The sequence below is a fragment of the Athene cunicularia genome (genome assembly GCF_003259725.1).
Source record: "Athene cunicularia isolate RWA chromosome 3 unlocalized genomic scaffold, athCun1 chr3_part1, whole genome shotgun sequence".
Taxonomy (NCBI): domain Eukaryota; kingdom Metazoa; phylum Chordata; class Aves; order Strigiformes; family Strigidae; genus Athene; species Athene cunicularia.
In genome coordinates, this window is record NW_020799097.1 from 32,643,468 (window position 1) to 32,656,085 (window position 12,618).

A 12,618-nucleotide genomic window follows, 5' to 3' on the forward strand; every position below is an offset into this window, starting at 1 on the left:
GCTTAATTGCTCAGAAAATAAGCTATTAATAATTTTTGAGGTACTTAGCTGATTCCCAAATACCTATATTTATGTGACCTGTCAAATAGCTTCTATACCTTTTCCAGGGCCACCTTTGGTCAGAGCTGTACATTTGCAAGGTCACAGTCCTGGGCCTCACCTAACAAGCTCTGCAGAATATATACAGCCATTTGAAATGGGTCTGACCTGTATTTTTGAAATATTTATGAAGATGCTGCCATACATGCAAACTTCTTAGAAAAGAGCTGGAAAAGGTTTATCATGGTTTAGCAGACAGGACACTGAGTGAACCCTGCAGGGCTGTTCAAGTGTTGATTTATACTCTTCTCCCCACTGCTCCTAGCTGGGTCCTGCCCTGTAAGTCTAGGTCCTAAGCTAGTTTCCTTCCTTTCACTACTTTCCACGCATTATATAGAAGATCCAGTTACTGTCTCAAGGGACATCACTAGTCACATAAAAGACACTCAGAGCAGGTACAGTTTCAAGGAATACTGCATTCAGCTCCAGGGCTGCCAATATAAGGATATGGACTTGCTTGCGCAGATCCTGAGGAGGCCACAAAGATGATCAGGGGGCTGGAGCACCTCACCTATGAGAACAGGCTGAGAGAGTTGGGGTTGTTCAGCCTGGAGAAGGCTCTGGGGAGACCTTATAGCAGCCTTCCAGTGCTTAAAGGGGGCCTACAGGAAAGATGGGGAGAGACTATCAGGGAGTGCAGTGATAGCACAAGGGGTAGTGGTTTTAAACTAAAGGAGGGTAGATTTAGATTAGATATAAGGAAGAAACTCTTTCCTGTGAGGGTGGTGAGACACTGGAACAGGCTGCCCAGAGCTGTGGCTGCCCCCTCCCTGGCAGTGTCCAAGGCCAGGTTGGACGGGGCTTTGAGCAACCTGGTCTAGTGGGAGGTGTCCCTGCCCATGGCAGGGGGTTGGAACTAGGTGATCTTTAAGTTGCCTTCGAATCTAAACCATTATGTGATTCTATGAGATAGTAAGTACTGTTGTAAATGTCTCGTGTAAGTTTTCTGTTATTTTAACACCATTTAGTTTAAGGTGTTAAAATCCCCTCCCTATGTTTTGAAAACATTTCAGGATGTTTATGATGAGCATTTATAGCTATAGAACTAATCACTGCTATGAAACCCAGAACTGCATCAGATGTGTGGAATGGCTTCAAGGTTACACAGCTTTTGACAATCAAAACTGAGGAACTTCACAGCTCATTCTAGCCTCCATGTATCAGATCTCACTAGTAAGATCCTTGCTCCAAAGGAACAGTAGCATTTGTTCTTAATGTAAACAGACTAAATATTCAGTTACTTTACTTTTTTTTAAACCAATAATTTTCAAGTAAGAGCTTCAGATGAGCACATATTCCATGGAATAGTGTCACAAATAAAACACAGTTAGAATGCTTGAAGCTAATTGTATTAAGAAATTTGAGAAAATCCAGGCTGGTTTACTATTTGCCTCTTTCGTCTCCTCCTTCCCTGTTACACACACACACGTACAGATGTGAATACACACACATAATGTACACAAAAATACAAGGCAGAGTATATCAGCCTTGTATAGTAGAATTCTTAATATAACTAGTTTCAAGCATATATACATACAAATACATATAAAAGAACATAAAGGATACACATGTTGCTGTGCAGAATGATGAAAACCTGTCTGCAGGAAGTAAAGTGTTTTCACCATTCTGCATAGGATAAAACGGGTTTCCCCACAAATGGCAGCATAGATCAGAAATGCAGCTATCAACTCTATAAAGTCAACATGCAGTAAGAAAATATTAATCCTATTCTCAAAGTATACAGAAGGTGATGAGGGCAAGGGGAAAAAAAAAAAAAAGAAGAGTACCATCTTGTAAGAAAATCTCTTAACAGCCTATGGCCTTCTGAAGAGTGCACAAACTCTTCCCAAAGCTTTACTACAATGAAGTAGTTAGAAGGGTTGTTGACTGAGTAGCCTTTTATTTCTGAAATTGAGAAAAAAAACTTTTAAAAGTTTGAAAAAGATATAAAAAGTTCAAGCCAATAATGGAGAATAGCATTACAGGACAACTGGATGTGAGAGTTAATACATGTATAGGCTGTGATGGCCTTAAAGACAAAAGCAAGCAGCTTGAATTGCATCTAATGAATAAAGGTGAGTCTGGGGAAGGCAAAGAGATGAGTGATCTGGTGAAAGCAAAGAGACAAGAGATCTCTGCACCCTGGAGAGCTAAAAGTAAATCCTCTGCCCTTACACAAAACCAGATTTATTTTTTTTTTTTAATGTGCAATGAAGGAGGACAGAATGGCTCAGAGCTCCTCCAGGCAGATGCTGAAAGACCAGCTATTGACTGAAATACACCTAGATGCCAAGAAGGCTGCAAAAAAAAAAATAAGTCTGAGCAACAGCCCTCTCTTCCACTGATATTCTTGCCTTGCTATAGGCAGAAGCTCTTGAGATAGTTTTCTATGCTCTGAATTATCAAAGGAGGTAGGTATTTAATCAAAAGGCGTACAAGGGAGGAAAAAAAAAAAATCTTCAGCAACACAATCAGAAAATTACAAGAAACACCTCCAATTTTCTCACAAGAAAAATCAGTGCCAATGACAGGAAGTCTGAAATGGAGCAACATTCTGCCTATCCATATTAAATCAGGAGAAGTATTGTTAAAGAAAAGCAGCTATGTTTACATTCACAGCTAAAAAGATGCCTCAAGCCATCATCTGGAAAAATACTATGTCACTGAAAGGCACGTGGCTTCCTTCTCATATCCTTTGTTCATTTATTTGTTTCATTATAACCGTTTGAAGCTTTAGGAAAAAACAGAACAATCTGTACATATCTGTACAAAAAAAAAAAAAAAAGAGAAAAAAAAAGAGTGATTTCATGCATCTTGGTCTATAAATTATTGCTTGAAGGAAAAAAGTTATATGCCCAATTCAACTCAAAAGAATCATCCTTTCCATTTCAGATTTGTTGTAGAATTACAGGATTAGTTCATCTTCCTTCACTGTGTTTTTAAACAAAACAAGCACATTGTATAATGCCTATTTCACATATCATTAACAAAGAAAACTCCCCAAGAAGCACAGCTATTAAACACTGTCACTTTTCAAACAAAGAGTTAAAGCACATATCTGAACAATTTACAGTTTTGAGTGTGACTTGAGTAGGAACAGCAGCTCAGTACTGAAAGCTTTCCATTCACATCATCAACTGTATTCTCTTCATAACAAGTGCATATGTAGGCAGATGGATTGTGCCTTTTCCAACAGCTGCTCCATCATTTTAAAGATGATTTCCATAAACAGCATGCATGGGCAAGTAGCACTGGTTGCCTGCCCTTTTCCTTCCTTCCTGGCCGACAGACAGAACTTCTGCAGACAGAAAACCAGGACCCCTCAGACAAGAACTGCTCTTCCCTTTCAAACAAGGCCAGGGAGGGAAGCATCTTTTTAAAGATTACATCCATTAATTCAGTAGAGGGGAGAAGAGGGCTTGACTTGACCTACCCAAATCTGAAAGCCAGGGCCTGAAAGCAAGACCCTGCCTTGCAAGTGAGACAGCGACTTCAGCAAGTACCGGGTAAGACCAACATTTAGGGTAACAAAAAGCTAGCAACCAGCTTCGACCACAAACAGAAATTAAGGACCACTGTTCTTCTGAAGTTTAGTCCTAGCAGGTTTTAAGAGGTAGCTGGCAGAAAAACAGGTTACATGTCTGAAGCTGTTTTTCTGGAAGAAAACTTGTGTGCATGTAGTGAGATTAGAGGCTGAAGAAAACAGTCCCAACGTACTACTACATTTTCTAAGAGGAAACACGCTGAACTTTGAGACAGTACGTAATTCAGGAAGAAGAGTAAGAGAATGGGTATTGAAAGAATTTCCTGCCAAAGCACAAATATTATCAATATGTAAATCTTCACAGGAGGTACTTAATGCTTTTGATATTAAATACTCTGCCTATGCAAGTTCTTTCCTATTGCTCAACCCTCTTCAAATATATAGTGGAGCTTTCCAGATGAGGAGATTATGTCAAGAATCCTCTGCCTAGATAGTGTTTCTCAAGTGTGTCCAAGTTTCATGAATTTAATTACAAGGTCACTTAGGAAATTCTCTGGGTTGTCAATAAAGCCAGTTTTAAGCCCAGAAAGGCTGCAAGAAAACTCACCCCAAAACCTTGTTATTTGTTGAGCCACAGCTGTCTTCATTACTGTCCTACTTTGTCAACAGTAACACCCACCTCTGTAATTCACAAATATAACCCTACTGTTGTCAGTAATGTCCATCTCTCTTTTGCCACAGATAAACAGAAAATTCAGCTACTTCTACAATGAATGTAAGCCCTACCTCTGACATCTACTTTGGCCCTGAACTTGGGTCTGTACATCACTAAGTTTGCAATACTTTTAAGTCAAATGTTGTATTTCTATTGCCTCTTCTTCTGAGTTCACTACAAGCTTTTCAGAGTTTCTTAGATTTGCAAGAAAAGGCTTTTGGAAACCTCTGCCCATTTCACCTGCTCCCTCTGCTGTACTTAAGAAAAAAAGATCAACCTAAAACCACAGCTTTGTCAGTGTCTGCCCTAACTTCAAATTCACACACGATCCAACCAAACCATCACCTTTCAAGATACTTTTAGCCAGACAAATAACTGGTTAGGCAGATATGTCTTCCATCTTCCTCTTATTTTAATTAGGCAAACAACTCAAAGGCACCTTACACAGATACCTACTCCTATTTGTACCCCTGGTTTTCCTCTTACTCTTCCCATTTGTCCCCTGCCCACATCATCTGGATTCCACTTTAATACCACTGGTCTTGAATTAGACTGTAATCCCTTGTTGGTAGAATTTGTACCTTACTACAGACAGTGAGGCGTGTGAGATGATGTATAGTGCTAATCCTAACAGAAGCCTTCAAGCACTGCTGAAATACAATAATCTGAATCTATGGCAAGTGTACAAATCTACACTGAAAGCTATTTGCAAAGAGTGTATTAGTGAAGTTTCATCAAATATAGAGCATGCTTTCCTGACCTTGCAGACATTGGTTTAGCTACCTACATGTCAATAATGTTTTCTAAGAACTCTGACTAGGACGTTAGTCCCTTAAAAAAAAAAAAAAAGTCAGAAGCTCCAGAGAGTCTCAGGTTATCTGTATTTTATGTGAAATATAAAGAGACAGATTAATGTTTAGATTATGCCCCCTCACACTTTTAAAGGAACGTGCACACATATTTGAGAAACAAGGATACTGAGGCAAAAAAACAACAAAACTCTCTTTACCAAAGGTGTAGATATTTAACATACATACTAACAAGATGCATCTCTTCTCTCAAGAGTGAATACTAGTGCATTCAGTATCAATTTAAATCAGTTATGTGCTACAACCTTGATGCTCTTTTTCTGGTATGATAGCAATCATCATTAAATACTGTCCCAATCGCATAAACTGTTCTCTATGTCCTGGGGTCATATGTAAGCACAGGGGTCCACCCACACATAAAACTAGTTGGCAGGACTGGAGTCTTGAAATTGTCTCAACTGACTCCTAGAAAAGTATGAATCAGCTTTCAGCACTTCCTCTTTTTTTTTTTTTTTTTTTTTCTTGGAGGAGGGAAGGAGAATGAAAGGAAAGGGAGAAGGGGGAGGATCACTGAACCTCAAACAGCTGAGATGCCATGATTCGTCAGATGTGAACCTGGTCACATGAGGTCTCCCTGACCTCTCAATCATTTTGCAGGGTTGGGCCTTTTCCAGTATTTTTATATATATATATACATACATACATACACACACACACACTTTTTTTTCCACAGTTGCTGTAATTGGTGCATTTCTAGTTTCCAGGACTCCTGTAAGTGATTGCTTCCTACAAGGCTTAGGATTTCAAATTCTAAGTGAACCATTGCAGAGATGCTAAACATGCAAAATAATCTTGTAAAAACGTTGTATTGGAGTCTAGAAATGAAGCCAAGCAACCTGTACAGCCTAAAATGCTGTAAAGAAACTCACCTCTGAAACTTAGAATTGAGTTTGCAGTTATAAATATAAGCTAATTGATTCAATTTTTGCTCTTTTTCCTACAGGAGATTGGGTGACTAGTCTAGATATTCAGACACAGACAGCACAAGAAAGATTAAGCAGTACATAGAAAAGTTTGGCCTAAATTCATATGTCTGTGATGAACCAAATGGAAAAGAAGTTTTAAACAGACAACTATGCTTTAGGTGTCAAACATTTCTTGACGTCTGTGGCAGTTGGCAGCTGCAAACATCCGACTGAAAGCCCCATCTGCTGCTTCACAGCTTCCAGTCGAGGATGTTTACAGTCGCTCACTGTCAACAGCAATACACATTCATTCCTCAGCTGTTTACTTTATATTATTAACATGCAGAGGCCTCCGAGCAGGTTAGTTATGATCACTACAACTTTTGTTGCTGCATTGCTACCCGCAGACGTACATGGGACTGTTTTCCTAAACGTTCACAAATGAAATAAAGTGCGACTTCCAGAAGATCATCTGCAAACAGCCAGGCATATTTTCTGTTCAAGCATTACACTTCTAGAATTGTTGCCTATTTTACATCTGGTAAGTATTAAAATAAAGATGTATGAAAGGAGCAGCCTGCTGCTACTGTTGCATTTGTTTTGTTCTCCAAGAGACCGGAGCAATCCTGTCACGTTTATTACGAAAACTGCACTACTCCACAACTAAGTTTGCTTATCATCAGCACAGTGACTAAAGGCAGCAACTGGCATGAAAACAGAACCAAACCTTTTCTAAGGGTATTTCACTACAGTGTCTGGGATGGCTTCCTTCCCCACAGAAAAGCGGGTGTGAGGGAGTTATGTGATATTAGAAGTTAGTTTATCCAACATTTGCTTCCAGAAAAAAACCCACCCACCCCACAGGGGTCTGGGGGGGTAAGAGGGAGGAAGTCGTGTAGCAAGCTCTGCAAAGACTTCAATAAAGTTCAAACCCATTAGAAGATTTCTACAAGTTATCTGAGCTAACCAGTTGCTGCTACACTTCATGTTGGCAGAACGGCATTTCTCACCAAATGAAAAAGCCAAAAAGATTTGGTATAATAACATCCCGGTTGTACAGTTCTGCTGTTTGTTTTTCATTCTATCTCCTGTTTCCTTATTAAGTTAATGATGGGGAAAATTAAAGATTAATCACTCAACTATTTTTCTGAAGTCATATGAAACCGCAGCAGGCAAGCAGAGCGATTATATCACTCTAATTAGAAGGTGTTTTTTCCTTGAAACTTTTTTTGCCCCCAAATGAAATTGCCGCACTGTAAACAGAGTAGGTTATGAAAAGACCATAGCTGGAACGCAGAAGCCTGCGGCGTATTTACTCAAACTGATAAGTGTGAAGGATCCCTATAAATCACTTTCAAAATTCAGGGTTATATTTTCTATGCTAAGGTTAAGAAAATTAATCTTTCAGGCAGCAGGTGAAAACAAGCAGAATTATGCTGGGGCCTTTCCCTTTATTCAATACCAACTTTGAGCTATTAAAGCTTCCTAGGGAACCACATTTTCTCAATGGGTCAAGTCACTAAGGAAACAAAGCAAACTTTATCAGTGCTGCACAACTCTACATTCCCGAAATTCCTAGCACTTGGCATCTATATACCACACTTGCATCCACTTGCACCCTCCCTAGGGGAGCTACCATGACAAGCTATGAAACTCTCAGGAAGATGCCCAACTTCACAAAGTTGCCAACACAAGGAGATATTGACATCCCCGCGTGAGGTCTACCAAAGGACAGGAGGGTAAAAAAATAGATTTCCTATAACAATACTGTTGAAGAAGAGAGTTCCTCTTCTGACAAGTTTCACCTTGCTTATCACAAGCCAGCTGAGAAAAAAACAGAAATAGTCACCTTGCAAGGCAATATATTTGAACTGTAAAAAAAAAAAGTAACAAAAAAAATCCTTGGATGCCATTCACTGATTGCAGAAATACAGGATTTCAGCTTAATTACACCTAGTCATGAAGCAGAGCTTAGCCTTTCATTTGTAAATGTACCAGCCTAATATCTGCAACTTAAAGGGGAAAAAAGTAGGGAGACTATAAAATCCTACTACTTTGAATTAATTAGTTGAAGGACATTATGTCAGCAACAACATGCAGTTCTACTCCATGTATGTCTTCCTTTCCACTTTTAAAAGACATCAAACAGATGATATCTGTACAAAAGCCAAGGCAAGGTCAATCTAAAACTGTGAGGCATTTTATCACACAGTATGGACTGCTAGGCAAACGAATGCCATCAGTTATCTTTACTGCTCTGTTTTTTTAATTTGTACAGTATTCTTATGGAGGTGTTTAGGCAGAAAGTGTCCAAGATGTGAATATCAATCAACAAGGCTTGATACATGCTGCTCTTAATAAGGTTTTTAACAAATACAGGTAAGGAAAAAGGAACAATGTTCTAACTTTGCAATGTCTTCATGAATTTTCAGTTCATGTCACAGACGGAGAAAGGTGCAAACTGATGACGCTTAAGCACTGTTCAGTTAAAAACAAAAATAAAAAAAATAAAATGTTTTTCTCTTACTCTTCTGAAATTTTCAAGCTAGATGACTGGATTATTGGTGATAAAGAAAAACACCAGACAAAAAAAAAGCAACGAAACCAAAATTTTCCAAGTGCTGCTAGGATTCAAAAACTGGTCCTCTACATTTTCCATCAGCTTCCCTACAGATGAGATGATATGAAAACTCAAACAGGTAAATTAATTTTTAATTTATACTAGAAAAACACTGCAAATATCAACAGATAAAAATGGAAATTCAAGACTGCACAGAACTTGAAGAAAATTTAACTTGTGGCAATTCTTTCCTAAGTTGCTTTGTAGTACACATTTTCAAACGTGCTTGTCAAAAAACTTAAGATCATCATTAAATATGGGAAAAAATTATTCCTCCTCTTCCTGCCACTGACAGCACAGGAAGGTTAAGCACACATTACTTACATGAACTCAAGTTCACAGCTGTTATGATACAGCATGAGTATCTCCAACTGTTGCCGATGAACCCAATTCTCTCAACTGCACTTGAACTCACTCTAAAATGCCTGAAGAAGCAGGCTCCCCCTGCACTGAGCCGGCAGTTGTTGCAGACAAACAGTTGAAATTATGCACCAAATAAGAGACAGAACATCCAAACGTCTGGGAACAAGATGTCAAAACTACTGGTAAAAGTATGAACAACATATAGCACATTTTCTTAAGCCTCTTCCCAAAAGTTTCTCCCCAGTATCTAATCATTGGGTATTTTAATCAGCTTTTAATCCATCTAGGTGAACGAATACTACGGTGCACCTCAGCAGAAATATATCCGGAGGAAAAAATCCAAGAACTTACTTCTTGGATACCAGCTGATCCTACTTCAGTCCCCTTCATGCGACATACATGCATGTCTAGGGAGAACTGCATTCTTTGGCCGCTGAAGACTGCTCCTCAGATTTCCAGGAATCTGTATCACACACATGAACAGAAGTTATTGTAATTCCACAAGTTCGGTAGTTCAGATCACATAGGTCTCATTATTAGGACTGTCTGCAAGAACTCATATAGCTTTTAACAACCATTATTAAAACTGCGTCCTTTTCTGGTATAGTCATTTAAAACTTTGAATGTGTTTAAAGTCACAGGTTACTCCTGAAAGCAGCTGTCTCAATTAGAGGAGATAAGAACCTATACTGAAGCAGTTAATTTCCCACCAGAAACAAGCATAATGACTTATTTTATTTATTATCTTAAGAAACATACAAATTACACGACCAAAACAAACGATACAATAAATCTGAGGTTGAGCATCACTTCAGAAAAGCAAAATCTCCAGAGTCCTCCTAGTTGAGCCTTTAAGACAGAGAAGGAATTTATTTATGCAATCACTCTGGAGGAAAAGGGACATACAGAACCTCCTTGCAAATGAATAGATGGACAGACACACAAGAGAGAACTAGATTATTAGGAGAAAACCAAAGAAAAAGAGATTGGAAAGAAAAGGGCATGGAAACAACACAATAAGGGGAACTAAAGTAAACCAATCTGTAGAAGGAGAAGAATATACACGATTGTTATGAGCACATGACAAAAGCAAAAGAAATGCGGTAAGTAGGGCTTATTAAATGAAACGTATATAATCAAAACAGAATATTTATTTGCACTCCTGACACCTTTTGAAGGTACTTGAACCAGTACTGTATGTGACCACGTGAAATGAGGAAGCCTTTGATAAACACATCTTCTCAATCAACCAGCTCCAGCAGCAAGTGAATGCTAAAGAAGGATATCAGTGCTCTGCTATAGAATGAGTGAACAGTACAGTGTTGTTTACTACTCTATAGTTCAGTGTCACAAGGGCATCACTATGAAGCCTACAGACCTTAAGTACTGGACAGAAAGGAAGGTGCAATAGGCTCAACTGTCCTTTCATATCAGCTGGCAGAAGTGGGTGACGCCCAGGTGGTTCAGAGCATTACTTGTTGGCAGAGCTGAGTGCCATGTCAGTTGCTGTTTCACCATGAAACGCAGCAGGTGACTGGCCTGAAGCTGTTCATAAACATGCATCGCTGCGTCACTTCCCAATGCAGAATGCTTAAGTTGCTGGTTTTCTATTTCAGAGAAATACAAAGACCACTGACTAGAGGTCAGCACAAGAATAAAAATGAACAAGAAAACAGCCCGCAATGGCAATAATTTTTTCTCATGGTTATTTGGGAGAAGCATTACCCAAGCTTAGGAAAGTACATTTACTCAGATTTAACAGGATGAACAAACCGCTTATAGTACACAACTCATGCAACCTCACTGTCCGTATTCAAAGGGAAGCAAAATACAGATACAGTGAGAACAAGTCTCGGGCACAGGGGACACACTACAGGCAGCGGGTGATCCGTATCCGAGATCCCTGCACACAGAAAGGAATGTATGTTTGAGCTGACCAGAACTATCTTCAAACACGAAACTCTGCCCCAACACCCTCCAAGAATTTCTAGGACTCTTTTGTCCTGTATTTTGCAAACTGTCTCCTAACTTAAGATTTCTTATGTCCTTTACACAGGACATGTAATTTCCTCTGAAGTCACATCTCTGGGGAATGTATTTTACAGCCTCCTGTACTCTTGAAGAAAAGCAGGGACTTGAACTCTGATCCTTGTGTTGGTCCAGTGACCCACACCTCACATGCTGCAAGTTTACCCTCATATTTCCGATTTCAGGGTCAGGAAATTAATTCAGGAATCAGTTCTGCTTGTACATAGTCAGGACACAGCACCCATCCCAACTTCCTTGCAAATACAGGGAAGGACTTTTTTCTCTCCCCATCACCCCTTCCTTCCCTTGTACAGAACTCAAACACACAACTGGACATAAAGACTCCCAGAATAATTAGCACAATCATAACGTTTGCTCCATCTCCAGTAGATCAAAACAATTACAGTCTCTGACCACAAGACTATTTTTACTTAATGTGTTTCACAGTGAACTGCAATGGCTCCAAACACTGCAGAAGAGCCTTCAAGGCTTCATCTTACACGTTTTTACCTATGAGATTGTGCAACGTATTTATTACTCTTGTCCCGAAGGTACCTGAACATTACCAGAAATCAGTGCTAGGTGCAAGAGAACTTCTGTGTACTGTGTTAAGCAACACATCCAGTAAGTGCGCAGAAAGCAACTCTAACAACATTGCATGCTAAAGTAATTTAGAAAATGCTTGTTTATTCAAAGCACTATGCAAGTAAAACATAAAAGCACCATTTAAGGAACAAAACTAGAGTTTCATGTGCAGCAAATGCATTAACCTTTGCATACATACAGACCAGAGCAATACACCTACTCAAGTCCCATTCTTATTTCCAACAGCCTTCCCTTCCCCTGGGTATAACCAAACCAGGCTTATAGCCTGAGGGAACAGAAGGAGGCTGAACATCAGCTTCAAGGTAGTTAAACACTTGCTTGTTCCCACAGTTTGTAATTAAATACTCCGACCTATCGGATAAAATACTGACATCATACTGACAGGGCCACGAACCTGAATTCTGTTAATGTTACGCTTCCAAATTTCTCTTAACCTGTATTCTCATCAGCATGAAAAGGTCTTTCCTCCCAGCTTCCCAGAAGCAGAAGCTACAAGAGACTAATACGCACATGGAACCAACATCCATCAAGTTAAAAAGATAAACTATTCAGTCCTACGAAGAGAGGAGAAAACATTAGACTGACCAGAGCTGCATGTGAGTAACCAGGGATGGGGGGCAGGTAAGAAGAGGGCACAAGGACAGAAAAAACCCTACTGCTAGCTTCAGGCATTGGGATCCAAAATTATACTCCTTCCCCACTTACACCCCAAAATTTCCAGTATAAATCAAAGAGCTACTCTAAGTACTACTCTAAGCTACTCCCACACAACCTTCTACAGATGCAAAAGAGTGATTTAACTGAACATTGGTCCCGATGGACAGGAATAATTGCCTAGAAGTTACAGATAAAGAACAGAAAAGGAGACAGGACACCACTGAAATAGGAAACTATCCAAAAAACTTTCCTGATATTTATTACCAGAGAAA

The 12,618-nt window shown here is 39.4% G+C and overlaps 1 long non-coding RNA gene across 1 annotated transcript in view; it reads right to left on the reverse strand.

Annotated features, from left to right (window-relative positions):
* LOC113478741 overlaps positions 1–9,515 on the reverse strand; it is a 31,262-nt gene extending 21,747 nt beyond the window's left edge. Inside the window, exon 1 of the long non-coding RNA XR_003398131.1 lies at positions 9,407–9,515. This is a non-coding gene — a long non-coding RNA (uncharacterized LOC113478741). The remainder of the gene's footprint in view (positions 1–9,406) is intronic.
* Between the last annotated feature and the right edge of the window lie 3,103 nt (positions 9,516–12,618).